At 43.2% G+C, this 15187-nt stretch overlaps 2 protein-coding genes across 9 annotated transcripts in view; both read right to left on the bottom strand.

Annotated features, from left to right (window-relative positions):
* LOC132675732 (GTPase IMAP family member 7-like) overlaps nucleotides 1–13450 on the bottom strand; it is a 68097-nt gene extending 54647 nt beyond the window's left edge. Inside the window, exon 1 of one of the 2 annotated variants that reach the window (XM_081795105.1) lies at nucleotides 13341–13450. The gene's annotated coding sequence lies outside the window, so the exon portion shown is untranslated. Of the gene's footprint in view, nucleotides 1–3675; nucleotides 3771–13340 lie in introns of those variants that run through there. The other variant, XM_078437795.2, reaches the window with a different exon arrangement.
* The window catches only part of LOC132677342 (GTPase IMAP family member 7-like), a 275671-nt gene that overhangs the window by 17623 nt on the left and 242861 nt on the right, over nucleotides 1–15187 (bottom strand). Inside the window, exon 1 of one of the 7 annotated variants that reach the window (XM_081795093.1) lies at nucleotides 3676–3774. The exons of 5 other annotated variants lie outside the window; for them this stretch is intronic. The gene's annotated coding sequence lies outside the window, so the exon portion shown is untranslated. Of the gene's footprint in view, nucleotides 1–3152; nucleotides 3354–3675; nucleotides 3775–15187 lie in introns of those variants that run through there. One more of the 7 variants, XM_078437636.2, reaches the window with a different exon arrangement.

Raw genomic sequence — 15187 nt, 5'->3', positions numbered from 1 at the left:
AAGTATAAAAACTGCCTGCCTTGGTCATCTCTCTTGGTCTTAGTTTCATTAGTGAGCATTTGTGCGCACTGCTTTTTTTTTTTTTTTTCTCTAGTTAATCTGCCTCAAGTGAATGTAATTCTTAGTGCAGCTGGAAGACCTTGAAGGGTAGAGGAAGAAGTTCCCCTTCCTTTTATCCCAGAGCTACACTAACAAAACACAGGAAAATATTAGGCATATTTTATTCTCTGCGTCACTATTTGTAATAATTAAAGACCAAAAATCTACCAAATGCCCACTAGTAGGGGTCTGATTGAATAAACTAAGGTACATACACACAGCGATGTACTATCCAACTGTAGAAAGGAATAAGAAATACCTCTCTATGCCGGGATGGAGAGATCTCCAGGATATTTCATTAAGCAAAAAAAAGGCAAAGTGAAGAAAATAATATTTAGTTTACTGTCATTTCTCTAATGGGGAGGAACATTAACTGCAGGTACAAAATACAACATATATTTCATGCACATGAAAAAGCAATGGCAGATCATCTGAACCGTCACCAAAGAAGTTACTGACAGAGGGATGGGAGGAATAAGGCGGGGGACAGGGTAGAAGCTGGGAACTACTTTGAGTATACTTAGATTTCATAGATTTGTCTTGAAAGCATGTACTTCCTTCTTTTTGAGAGTTCGAACCACAGCTCTTTTCCTTTATGAAAGACCTACATGTGTACCTGCTGTTGCTGGCTGACATAAATTCAAAGAGGATTTTTCATTTGTACAAAAAAAAGCTGAACACGAACACAGCGTTCCGCATTTGTTTTACAGCCAGTTGAGCTAATGGAGAGGCCGAGTGGGCCGTTGTCCACGCCAGCTGCCAATCACCTTCCCCGGGAACCTCACACAGGGGTTCACCACCCAGTCACCAGAGCTGTGAGCCAGATGAGCACGTGGGCTTTCTCTCAATTGAATGTGTCCATCTGTTAACAAGTTGTGTCTAAAAGTATCAGAAACACATAAGGGAGGTTATTTGGGGGAGATCTGGGAATGCGCACCCTTTTTCCATGTACATTGATGGTAATTGCTTCTCTCCTTTATGTCATTTATTTTCATAAAAGATTTCATAGGAACGTTCTGCTTGTGGATAGTGAGAAACATCTGTAAATAGCTTACATAATTATACAACAAAAACTATACTTTCAGATAACTAGTAAAAATCAAAAGCAAATGCAATACATAGTATTTGGTGTAATAGACAAACCACACAAAGAATTGGTCCAAGAAACTTAAAAATGGAGTTGCTTCATTGGCTATTGTCCTAATGGGATATAGTGTAAGGCCAAATAGGAGGAAAAAACGTCAAGAAAATCTTAAATTGCTTTCAGGAATCCTGTCCTATACTTAGCTTTTTGTGCACATGTGTAGTTTTGAAGCCCAAGGACAAACCCAGTGGCAATGAACACCCTTAGCACCCATACTGTGCCCTTCAAATGCCATTTCCCACCAAAAACTTTAGGACTCTTAGGAGAAGGTACCGATTCCAGATGTGGGCCATGAAATGTACACTTGGATCCTAGACTATCTACTCATACTAGAAAGCGAGGATTCTACCAGAAACTACTCAGACCGTGGGATGCCTGGCTAGCTCTGTCAATACAGCATGCATCTCTTGATCCCATGCTCATGAGTTCTAGCCCCACATTGGGTGCAGAGATCACTTTCAAAAAAAATGTTTGGATCTTACCGAAAGGGGTACAGGGCCAACTTGAAGAGGCTGACTGGACAGAGATGGGGTAATTTGAGTACCAATGAGAATAATAATTTCAGTGGATTGAAATTCATCAAATATGTTGAAGTTCATGAATTCATAACAATACCAACATCACAAAAGAAGTGAAGTGTTCTCTTTGGGGTATGCTAGGAAATGATGTCATCAGTCTGAACATGGACAAAAAAGATTCAAGCATTCCTTTTGTCTTATTAACTACACCTTATGGAAATGAAGGTATGATTCAGGGGAACTTTCTTTTTAAAGGATTATGCCATCCAATAAATGAAGAAAGAATGATAGAATTATAATATTATAATTTGCCACCGTTAATGAAACAAAGTTACTCTAGTGTATCATTACTGTCTGCTACATTACAGAAAGAGACAGAAGAATATATAAGGTGCCTTCTGATGGACGTTTACAACTGCACCTATGAAATATTGCCACCCAAATAACCAGGCAAATCTTAATCTGAGCAAGCCTCTCCTTAAATTTAAATTTATACAAAACACGGAAACTGGAAGAACATGTCATATGACGTCTTGAGGATTTAATGAGCAAAATGTACACTGTCCAATTCTCTTGGAAAAAGGACCAACCATTTCTTAACCAAAAATAATTTACAAAAAAAAAAAAAAACAGGAAGGTGAAAACTTATTTATCAAATTAAACTTAAGAGATATGAAAGAATCCAAATTTATGAACCCGTATTTGGAGCTGATTTCAGTTTTAAATTCTAGAGGACGATCTGGGAATTGGAATACACCTGGTAATTTTTTGAAAATTCTAATTGCTTTTTGAACACTGATTATGGTATATTTAACGACCTTCATCTTCCAGACATACATATGTAAATAATTACTGATGAAGTGATAAAATTTTTAGTATTCTAGTAATGTAATACTTTTTAGTATTCTAATGTTTAAAGTGTATGTATGTATGTATTTAATCTCTACACCCAGCATGAGGCTCAAACTCACAAGCCTGAGATCAAGAGTCCCATGCTCTTCCAACTGAGCCAGATAGGCACCCCCACTCTAATTTTTGAAATGAGGAGATTGATGTGGCTCAGAAATGCTGAGAACGTTGCCCAAGGTCACTGCGCTAATGGGCTTTGGGCAGAGAAGGGATGCAATGCAAATTATGTCTGACCCTACACTCATGCATAACCCTTTCACGCTCTGGTCTCTTCTTGGTTCCTTCTCAGATCCTTATCTCTACATTTCTGTTTACATTGGATCAGAAATAGATCATGGGAGGCCAGGGGAGGTAGATTACTCTCTGTCCAGAAACATGAACTGGTAGCAACCCTGGAATTAAGGAAGGCAACCAAAGGGGTTCACGCACATATGTTTTCTATAGAATAGCTCATTCTCTCCCTCATGGCACCACTTTCTTACCTCCTCTGTTACACTGTCGATCACAGCATTTCTCTCTTACATGTTGGAAAGGACACAGCCGGCTGAATTCTAGACTTCCTGTGCCATTTGTGACCTGGATATCCCGGGGAATTTGATAAAACCACACGCACACCGTCTGGGATTCAGATTTTCTTTCAGGAAAAAGAGGGATTTGGACAGACTGGTCTCTAAATTGCCTTCCAGGTCTAAAGACCTGCCTTGAGGACACTAGTTTCCCACTAAGGGAAATGGATGGGGTGTCAGGCAGCACTCACCCTGTCATGACAGCAATGATGGAAGATACGCTGTTCAGCAAGTTTGTCCTGCTATATAGGAGATGTGTGGACATGGGCCAATCAATCTCCTTACTCCCACTCTTCCTCCCCCGGGACCCCTGTGGCAGCATCCTGTTTGCTGGGCTGCTGGCACGGTATTTGGTCCCCTCTCAGACCAGGACCCACACCCATGCACAGCCCTGTGTCCTGCTGCCCCTCCCGGCTCTATTGCCCTAGGCCAGGCTCACCTTCTTTTGAATGAGCTGATGAGTTCCAGAGTGTTCTCCAAAGAAGCTGTTTGAGCTGGTGCTTTTGCTTAACTGAGAGGAAAAAGTGTTTGCACCCTTTAAACCTCTGAGACAGGAAGCTCAGATTGGGTGGAGCTAGTGAAGGAACTATTTGGCTTTAAAGAGACAGAAATATTGCCCTATACTTGGAGGAGTGCTTGAGTTTTACCAAGGTGTAAGCTTTTTCTCCATGTGCCTGCTCTCACACCAAATTTTCCAAACCTATATTTGTTGTTAGGGGTTATACTGGTGGATCCCAAAGGCCCTTATTACATGACACAAATCATGCACACAGAGCCAGGCATGGTGTTGGGTCATCTTCCCTGCATGGAGTGGGAGACTCTGGCGTGATTCTAGGAAGAAGAAACTCAAATGCGTGGCTAGATGTGTCCAAATTTAGAGCCTGAGATACTTCCTAGTGATTGTATCATATGGGTTTTCATGATAGTCTTTCATGAAGGTCTCAAGTAACTCATTAAAAATTTACCAGCCTTGAGGTACAAAGCCAAGAGTCTAAACCATTGGGACCAAGAGGAGAAAAAGGAATATGTGGCCTGGAAAAAGTCTTCCAATGACCATACACCTTCTCTAGTTTTCTTCATATGGTTCTTTCAAGCCCCAAAATATGCATGACCTGACAACAAAAGATGCACCCAGGGTGGAGATCAAACTTTCCCCTACAACCTTCCTACTTTCCTCTACCCCAGACCCAGACACTGGTAGATTTTCCCAGATTTAGCCAGTGCATCCATTCCAACCTGCTCTGGAAACTTTGAGATGATAGGCAGATGGTCAAACCTCTCATGGTTGACCAGCTGTTCCAATTGTCTCTTGCATCATCATAAAATTATAATGTTTTTGATTATATATTTTTGTTCACTACATTGATACATGGGATTAGTTGATGCTCACACTTGAAGGTGTGTACTAAGAGAACTAAATGTGGCAGGAAGTAGTGGCCAATGGGGAGGCAACACATGGAGGGAAGCAGCTAGATTTGGAAATTATTGTATTAATACTATATTATTGGCCCATATCATTAGACCAGTTATTGGTGCTAATGACTTGGAGGGCCCCAGGTAACTGTTTTCCAACTTGCAATAAAGACACAGACCGGGACCAGCTATGTAATTTGCAAAGTCTGGCACAAAAGGAATATGCCAGGCCCTTTGTCAAAAACAAACAAAAAAAAATAAGAATTTCAAGATGACATCAACAGAACAGTAAATCCTTCTAAGTACAAGGCCCTGTGCAACGGCACAGGTCACATACCCATGAACTTGGTCTTGATGAGGCTGCATACATAAAAGTCTAGAGGAGAGCTAGAATCATATTTCCTGCTCAAAATATCTCTACCATTTCCTAGTTTCATTTCAAGCTACATATTCCTTGAGTGAAACTTGTCCTTGGATGTTTTCATGGTCAGCTAATTGCTTCTCCAGGTATTATGCTCAGGTACGCTGTTAAGTTCCCTAGAGGGAACAGGAGACTAGTTGACACAGAATCCATGGATGCCACAAGAAATCAGATGTGGGTCTCAAATGGTAACAGCCTTGTGATCATTGGTCAAAAAGGAGCATGTGGCCCCCATCAGTCCCATCCTGAGCCCTAAGTTAGGAGTGATCTCCTTCTAGAAGATTCTGGATAGAAGCAGTGTAGCCCCATATCTGAATTGTTCACTTAGCCACGCTCCTGATCATTGAGGGCTTCCTTCCACTTGCACCTATGCTGTGAGCCACAGGCCTCTCCACCGCTTGTCTCCACCTGCAACCCTGGAAACACAACTTTCCACCCAGGATCTTGCTCCTTCCACATAGAAGCAGAGAGATACATGTGGACAAAGCCACAGCTTCCTTTTTTATGTTTTCCTTTGATTCTTTCCATTTCACACACACACAGAAATGTGGATATAATGAATTTTCAAAAGGTGTGGGGTCATTAAGAGACATTCTTTGAATTCTATAGGAGTCTTCTTGTGGGGCTCAGGGTGTTTTCTGATGCTCAGATCTAGATAATCTCAAAGCTCAACTTATCAAAATAGTGCAGAAATAATAACAGTAGTTTAAAAGCATCGTTCCCCCATTGTCCTGTTTCTTCTACATATCGTCTTTGGAACTTTGGTGGATCCATTTCCTATTGCCTCCATAACAAATTCCCAAAACATTAGTAGCTGAAAGCAATATAAACTTCATCTTCTGCAGTTATGGAGGACAAGAGCATGGAATTAGTTTTATGGAGATAAAATCAAGGTCTTCCAGAGCTGGTTCTTTCTGGAGGCTCCAGGAGAGAATCCATCCCTTGCTTCTTACATCTTCTAGAAGCTGCCAGCTGTCCTGGGCTTGTGGCCACATCACACCAATCTCTCTGCCTTTATCACATTGCCTACATGCCTCTCCTTAGAAGGACCTTTCTGAGTACCTCTGGGGCCCACCCAGATAATCCGGAATAATCTCCCCATCTCAAAGTCACTGACTTAATCACACCTGAAAAGATGCTTATGGAATAAGGTAACATTCACAGGCTCTGGGGATTAGAGTGTGGCCATCTTTCGGGGGCCACCATTCAGCCTGCCACATTTGGGTCAGTTAACCTCTCTAAAGATTAGAGGTAACCTAATCTTTAAAATGGAATACTTACTTCAGACAGTCATTGTGAAACCAGATAAATTTGTACACATGAAATGGTACTCAAACCATAGTGATCAATAGGTATTATTTAGAAGTAGTAATAGAACCCTCTATGCTAGTCTCATAGATTACCCTTCTAAGGCTCACCTACACATCAGAGATGCTGTCTTAATCAGCTTGCACAACCATAATACCACAGCCTGGGAGCAGGAACAACAGGAATTCATTTCTCACAGTTCTGGAGACTGGGCAGCCCAAGCCCAATGTGCCAGCCTACTTGTTTCCCTGGAGAAGGCTCACCTCCTAATTTGTGGATGGCACCGTCTCACCGTGTCCATACATGATGGAGCAAGGAAGCAACTCTCTGCTATCTCTTCTTACAAGGACACTAATCCCGTCAAAAGGACCCCAGATTCATGAACTCATGGAAACCCACTTACCTTATCCCCAAATACCATCATGTTGGGGGTTAGGGATTCTGAAGCCTTCTCTCTTGGTGCCAAATAAATCTACTCACTTCTAATTTGTATCAACCTCTTTTAAGTGGATATCAATCAAGGTTTCCTGGTTTCTCCCCACTCACTCTACCCCCAAAGGGCACTGCATGAAAAGGAAGACTCAGCACCTCCACAGCCTCTATACCAGGATAAGGGATCTGGATTATCTACACCCCTGCTCTCACATGTCTTTAATGAAATTGTCTTCTGGCTCCACGGATGTGCAAGAAGAGCTGCCTCTTGCAGCCTCATGGCAGTCGTGTCACAAAAGAGATAGAGGTGTTAGGTATGACAGTGCACTTGGGGCTGAATCCCTCAAAGGAAACATTGACCAAACCCTCATGAAATAAGGACCATGCCCCCCAAAGAGCCTTTTACTGTCTTCCACGATGTTATATTCCGTTATGAACCACAACCAGTCAGTCCTGTTCTCAAACAGGTCTCTGCTTCCTCCTAAGGCTTCTCCGAAGATCTACCAAAAGTGACCACTCAGAATTTGTGTCTTCACCAGAGGGTCACAGTCTTGGAGCTTCAGGGGAAAAACTGTAGGACGTGCTCTGAACTACTGTTGCCTCAAAGAGACTCTTCAGAGCAGGTTTCCAAGATGGCAGCACTGACTCAATGCTCAGACTCTTGCCAGTGAGCAAAGCCAGGACTACTGGGACTCTCAGTCTGGAAGCATATGTACCTCAGGAAATCAGACGACTGACTCAAGATCCAGCAGAGTGAGAAGTAATGACATAGGACTGAGTGAACGGACTCAAGATGTGCCATTATGGTTATTTGTTTGGAATATTGATGGCATTCTGTTTGATGTTCTACTTGTATGGCTATTTGTGGAAACCTTATTTCTTTCTCCTTAAACGAATTAGTAGATTGTGTATCTATAAACCCACAACAACCGTCTTTAAACATTACCTCATCTTCACCTACCCTCAAAATTGAGAAACAAATGCTTCTACTGAGTTTCATTCACTTTCATGATGATAGAACCATTTTCATAGGTTTAATAAAATTCTGTCCTCTTGTTTACAAAGATACCACTGGAAAAATTGATTCTGCAGCAAAGCCATATGTACAGGGTGATATATGAGAGTGATTGTTGTTTCATCAAAGACCATCAGACCACTGCTAAGGAGCAATTGTTGTTGTTACATGTGGAGCTAATGTCTCCAAAACCTTCATAAGAAAACTAATATGATGTCTGGCTTCCAGGATCCCAATCTCTGGGAGTAAGGAAGTCCAGTCCCAGGTAGTCCAGAAACCCAGGCAAATTTTGGAGACCTCAGGAAGAGGGAAATTCATTGAGATTTATGGGTACAGCATGCAAAGTTTACTTGAGAAAGTGTTTAAGCCTTGGTTTCCTACTCCTAGGATAGAAGAATGGCAGGGGCTTTGAAACGTCTGATTCAAAACTCATTTTGAAAATTTCCAAAAGAAGTTTATCCTTTGGAATTGATAGTTGCTTCATATGATTAGGCTCTAGATTTCACAAGCAAAGTCAAGGAGGCTTTTCCAGTTAATTAAGATTCTTGCTGCATCTGTATAAATAATCAGGCCATGCATGGTAAAAATAATCTTCAAGGATCAACAATACTTGTTGGAGACTGTTTATGATCACAAAGTAGAGAATGCTATGAAAATGATCCAAAATTTAGAAATAGGCAAGAGAGATTACTGGAGTGTTCTATTGTTCTGTGTGGTGCTGTGCTTGATGATCAGCTGTGATATTTTACAACACTTTAAGGACAGAGAGAATTTTTGCACATCTCTGCCTTGGAGATACTCAGCGAATTTTCTGTCTGGTGGAATACAGAACTCAAAAATTACATTTTCCTACCCTCTTAAACACATCAACCCTTGATTTCAAATGAAGTTTGTGTTTCTGTTTGTGTTTTTTGTTTTATTCTTTGCTTATTTGTTTGTTTTTAACTAGGTTTCACACCCAGCATGGAGCCCAAAGTCAAGACCCTAAGGTCAAGACCTGAGCTGAGATCAAGAGTCAGACGCTTAACTGATTGAGCCACCCAAAGGAACTTTGAACGAATTATAGAATCATACTGGTTCTCTAGTTAAGCCATGAGTTGAGCCAAATCTTTGATGTGTTTATACTTGCCCAGGAGTCATGAGTTTGCTTTTTTTGAAAACTACAGATAAGAAAGAGAGGCAGAAATAGCATGATTCAACCCTTGGAGGTGGAAATAACACTGGACACAGGCAGAGAACAGCTAACAATTTGGAGTGCAGGAATCATTACCAGCATTTACTGAGAGCCTACTGTGTCCCTGGCACTTGCCTCTCCATCATTATCACCTTCGTTCCTTACAAAAGTGTAAAACGGATATTAACGGGAACAATGATATCTAGAAGAATCTCATTCTTGGAAGAGGAGTTGAGACTGATTATAATGACTGTTGAATACCAGGCCAAGGAATGTGGATTCTAAGCCCTAGGCAGTAGAAGATTTCCAAGAAGCAGAACCTAAGAAAACTATCCCAATGGGCTTAACCTGGTAACTGCAACTAGGACTGGAGAGGAAGAGATCAGGGGTACTGTACCCTCACACTGCACACACTGTCCCTCTCTTACCATCCATCCTAGGTTGAATTGTGTCCTCCTAAAGAAGTCCTAACTCTGATACCTGAGAATGTGACCTTCTTTGGAGCACGGTCTCTGTGATGTCATGTCATGAAGTTAAGGTTGAGCCCTACTCCGATGCCTGGAATCGTTTCATTCAGAGTGAGGGAAGTTTACACACAGATACACACAGAGAACACCAAGTGACAAAAGAGGCAGAGATTGGAGTGAAGCACCTAGAAGGCAAAGAACAAAGCACGACAGCCAGCACCAGAAGCTAAGAAGCAGCAAAGAAGGATCCTTCCCCAGAGACTTCATGGAGAGTATGGCCCTGGGAACGTCTCGGTTTGGCACTTGTAGCCTGTGCCAGTGAGACAGTAGCCATAACAATGAGAAAGTAATTTTCTGCCCTTTAAGCAACAGTTTGTGGTCATTTGTTACAGCAGCTCCTGGGGGAACTAATATAGATTTTAAGGCCAAGAAGCAGGGTCCTGCTCTGGTAACTACTTAAAATGTAGGAGTCGTTTCAAAATTGAGTAATGCATGGGGGCTCGAAGAATTCTGAGGTACTTGATAAAAAAAAGGCCTAGATTGCCCTTAGAGGATGTCGGTGGTAGGATGAGCATCCAGGTCACTTTCTGGTGAGGTCCCAGAGAGAGGTGGGGACCACGCTGCTGGACATTGGAGGGACGATGGCACTTGCTATAAATGGAAAGGGGCAGGGGGCAGGGGGCAGGGAGGCAGGCTAAACTGAGGTGGGCTGCTGGGTGGAGAGTAGACCATGTAAGTGATGAACTTGAATATTTAGCTGAGGAGAATTCCTAGAACAGTGTGGAAGGTGTGGCCTGGTTTCTCCTTGCTGCTTCTAATGAAATGTGTGAGGAAAGAGAGTGGTGGCCTATCTGCCAGCCAAGGAGCACCAAGATGGCCAGCTGCCAGAAGAGCCCAGGAAGAAGCAAGCAAGGTCCTCCCCTCAAGGCTTCAGAGAGCGCATGCCTCTGCTGGCATCTTGACTTTGGACTCCAGGAGCTACCACACAATCCATGTCTCAACTGTTTCAACTGGTGTTTGGCCGACCTGTCGTGCAGTGCTAGGCATCCAGCATGTCCCCTCCACCTTGCCCCTGCCTGCTTTCTTGTCCCATCCTCTGAGAAACCCAAAGGTCTCCCCTTCTGTGGTATAGTGTGAACAGGCCAAATCTTCTAGACTACTCATTCTTCCTCATTCCCGCCACATTTCTGGCCCAGACAGACCCCGGTACTCCCTGATGAGAGAGAGCTTGGGGCTTTCTCAGAATTTAGATTTCAGTCCTCTAAAGAATTCTCTTTTAGGAAACAATTATACAACACCAAAACAAAAACTAACAATTGTTTCTTTTAAAGAGACACACAGGAATTTAAGGCCTGGGAGCGTGGTTAAGGCCTCCTGAACTCTGAAGGCAAACAGGCAGATTGTCTGGGCGCCATGAGCTGGGGGGTCAGAGGTAAAAGTGGGCCCCGGTCCCAGCAGCAATAATCAATCCCTCACTCTTACAGAATACCAACACCGTACAAAAGGACTATTTTCTCTTAATCAGCAAAAATGTCTCCTTAATATATGAAAATCAGCCAGTGGAAAAGTGTGTGGGCCTGATTCTCTCACGATCAAGATCTATGGCTTGGAGAAAACCAAAACACAAACAGACCCTAAAAAACCACAATCCCCATGAGCCCCACTATCTTTACAGATAAGAAGTCCTAGATTGTCTCAATTCAATGCCTCCTACAGAACAGCATCATGGGAGACTATCTGGACCTCTCCCAATGAGGACGAATCCCAAGACTCTCCCCCCCCGGGCATGATTCATGAGCCTGGGCCCACTTACCCACACAACTTCTCAGGTGTTGGTTGGCTGTAGGTATAAATCTCAGGTGGAACAGGGGCCTATGGTCCCCAAATGGAGACCCTGAGGAGGGCCCAGTCCCAGGACTCCTGGCTGGAGGACCCAGGGTTTAATATGAGTATGGGCCTTCTTTCCCCAGGGCTTTGGCATTCCAGGGCCATCGAGTAATGGACAGTTACAGATGGTCATGGACATCACCTTTATTTACCAGCCAGCACCAACAGTCATGAACAAAAGAAGCAAAGGCACAGGCATGTTTCTCCCTGAGTTCTCTGCTACTCTCCACACACACAGCATCCTACCTCACTCATCCACCTAGACTTTCCAGTCCCACGCCTCCAAACCCCACAGCCTTTGCTTCGATGGCCCCTGGATTCTTAGCCATTCCTCGGTACCAATGGTGGAAGAGGCGGTTTGGGAGAATGGGGGTCAGGGAAAGAACTCACAGGCTGCCAGGGCCAGCCGACAGCCTTCAGTGATCTGCCCTCTCTGGGATTTACATCAAAGTTGGCACCGTTTCTGCTGTTACCTTCATTTCTTTCTTTTGGTTTCAACTTGACATCTTTTATTGCTTCACTCTCATCTTTGTGGAGTGTCTCGAGTGCTTTATTACAAATGATAAACACGGTAAGTAAATCTTTAACGAGGGATAAAGGAAAGACTGTTATATTCATGGCACCATATCACAGCACAGTTTTTTTGTTATTGTTTCCCACAGTCCCTTGCATTTTCAAGAAATGGGTAACAGGGTGATTTCTCGTAAATTCACTCATGCACAGAAAAACATACATCTTATTTCAGCCCCAGCAATTTCCTGCCTCACCTCTCCTGAGTCTGTCTTCCTCATCAGGCCACAAAGGTGAGGACACAGGTTCGTGTCTTCCCATTTGTGGCTGCTCTTGTGCTCAAAAGACACTGGGGCAGGAAGGCGGGGCCAAGGAGGAACCCCACCATGGAGGTCTCACTGGCCTCTGCACAGGATACTTTTCCCATCTCTCCCCAGGCTGGTGCTGGCCTGAGGATGAGGTGGACGTCTTCCTGGGAATCTCCAACCAGGACCCGTTCAAAGAAAGCACAGCAGTTAGATCTTTTGACCCTGACGTGGGCTGAACAACTCAGTTCTGCTCTTTATTAGAACAGGTGCACACGGATGCTACTACCTTCCAAAATTTTGACCAATTTTTCTACTGGTTGTTTGTTCATTGATTGATTGATTGATTGACTGATTAAAGTTTATTTACTAATTTTGAGAGAGAGAGAGAGAGTGAAGAGGGGAGGGACAGATAAAGAGGGAGAGAGAGGATCCCAAACACACTCCTTGCCAGCACAGAGCCAGATGCAGGGCTTGAATTCACAAACAGTGAGATCATGACCTGAACTGAAACCAGGAGTCAGATGCTCAAGCAAATAGCCACCCACGTCCCCCCACGTTTTAAAAATTTTTCACTCAAAACATAAATAGCTAACAAACAGCCAGGCAGCCTTATTATTTTGACTATTACCTATTTATCAGGAAGATATAGAACGTGAAAGTTGCACTGAAATGACTCATGTCCAAGCTGTGAAAGAATATAAACGACTCTTTGGAAATACAGGGAAAGGCCAGCATCTCTCTCACCCTCTGCAAGTTCACCATAGCTGCAGTTAGTAGGACAGCGGGACTCCGTATAAAAACGGCTGTCGGTAAGACGGTGGTAATTGCTGCCTGGCTCCCTTTTGACAGTGTTTCGTTTAACTATAATAAGACACCACAAGGGGAAGGCAAAACGAGGCAAACTCCAGGCAGCCAGCAGAAAGGAAGAAGGGGAGGGTTGGCAATGTGGCCAGAGTTTGACCCAAAACTAGGACAGGCTTCCATATACCCGGAGGAACCCTACAAACCTAGTACTGGTGGGACAGCCATAAGTGGTGCAACGTATATAATTTTAAAAATATATTAAAGTCTCTTAAAGTTGTTCTAAGATCATTCAGCAAACTAAGAAACACCTATTTAAAAAAAGTCTACTAAAAAGTAGTAAGAACAGCGAGTCTGTGACAGTTGACCATAAGCTGCTTCCTCCCTTCCAACACACACTCAGCTCCTCTGGAAGGAAACTGCATTCTGGCAGGTGTGGCCGAGAAGCTGGGGCTCCCTTTCCTCTCAGCCTTCCAGCAAGAGAACAGTATCTTGAGAGGAATCAGCTAGAGGTCAGTAGGTTTAACCGCCGGGTATAGTATGGACAGACAGAGAGGTTACGGAAAGACACAGAGTGGGGCTAAGACAACTGTCACCTCCCGGGACTGTGCAGGCCCAGGCTGCACCCTCTGAGGAGAGACACCAGAGGTTTCACCCTGCAGGGGATCAGACTTCACCAGGAAAGTCCAGCCAAACACTCAAACTTCCTGCACAAAGTTGCAGTGAAGCGACCAGAGCAGATATCCTTGTCTTATCTCTGATCACAGGGGCAAAACTCTCAGCCTTTCATCAAGTATGGTACCAGTGGTGGGAGTTTTCACACTGATTTCCTTCAGTTCTTTCAACATGCTTAGAATTGCTCTTTGGGAGCCCTGTCTCTGAATCCAATATCCAGGGCCTCTCCAGGCAATTCCTATGGCCGGAGTTTTTCCAGTATATGGGTCACACCTTTCTGTTTCGTTGTACATCTTACAGTTCTTGTTCAAAACTGGGTGTAGGGAACATGGTGTAGTGAATCTGGATACTGATTCCCTTTCTGCCTTTCTAGGCCTTGATTTGCTGTTGTCTGTGTGTCCATAAGAATACAGAAATCGCTTTTTTAAACAACAAAATAGAAATTCTGCAGCGGAAAAGTATGACTGAAATGAAAATTTGACTAGTGGAGCTCAACGATACATTTGAATGGCTAGAACAAAGATTCAGTGAATTTGAAGATGTAATAATTATAAACACACATGAACTTCACAATTGAGCCCCAAAACACAGGAAGCAAAAAATAACAGGCACCAAGGAGAAATAGACAATTCAACAACAAGCTGTAGACTTCAATGTCCACATTGACCAATGCGTACCACAGCTAATCAGAAGGTCAAAACAGAAACAGAAGATGTGACCCACAGATAAACCAACTAGACCTAATATTACAGCACTTTACCCAACGAAGTAGATTATACATTCTGTTCAGGTACACAGAGAACGTTCTCCTAAATATGACCAATAGGCCATAAAATGAGCCTCAATAAATCTAAGAGACTTGAAATCCTAGAGTATAACAGGGGGTAAGCTCCTTTACATCAGTCTTGGCAATAATTTTTTGGATTTGACCACAAAAGCAAAGGCAGCGACAGATAAAATGAACAAGTGAGATTACATCCAACTAATACGCTTCTGCCTGGAAAAGGAAACCTTCAACAATACAAATAGGCAGCCCACTGAATGGGAGAAAGTATTTGCAAATCGTATATTTGATAAAGGGTTAATACCCAAAATACATACAGAACTCACATAATTAATAGCAAAACCTGAGCAATTTATTTAAAAAGGACAGAGGAAGTAAACAGGCATTTTCCCAAAGAGGACACACAGGTGGCACATAGGTGCATGGAGATGTGCTCAGTATCACCATCATCAGGGGAATTGCAAATCAAAACCACAATGAGGTATCGCCTCACACCTGTGAGAATGGCTATCATCAAGAAGACAAGAGGTAACAAGTGTTAGGGAGGATGTGGAGAAAAGGGAAGCCTTGTGCACTGTGCATGGGACGCAAATTGGTGCAGCCACTGTGGCAAACAGTATGGACGGTCCTCCAAAAATTATAGGTAGAATTACATTGGATCCAGCAATCCCACTTCTGGGTATTTATCCAAAAGAAAGGAAAGCAAGATCTCAAAGAAAGATCTGCACTCACAAGCTCCCTGCAGCATTGCTCACA

This window comes from Panthera onca, chromosome A2 (genome assembly GCF_046562875.1).
Source record: "Panthera onca isolate mPanOnc1 chromosome A2, mPanOnc1 haplotype 2, whole genome shotgun sequence".
Lineage (NCBI taxonomy): Eukaryota > Metazoa > Chordata > Mammalia > Carnivora > Felidae > Panthera > Panthera onca.
Note: the sequence above shows the minus strand (reverse complement) of the source record. Positions and strands in the feature narration are given on the sequence as shown.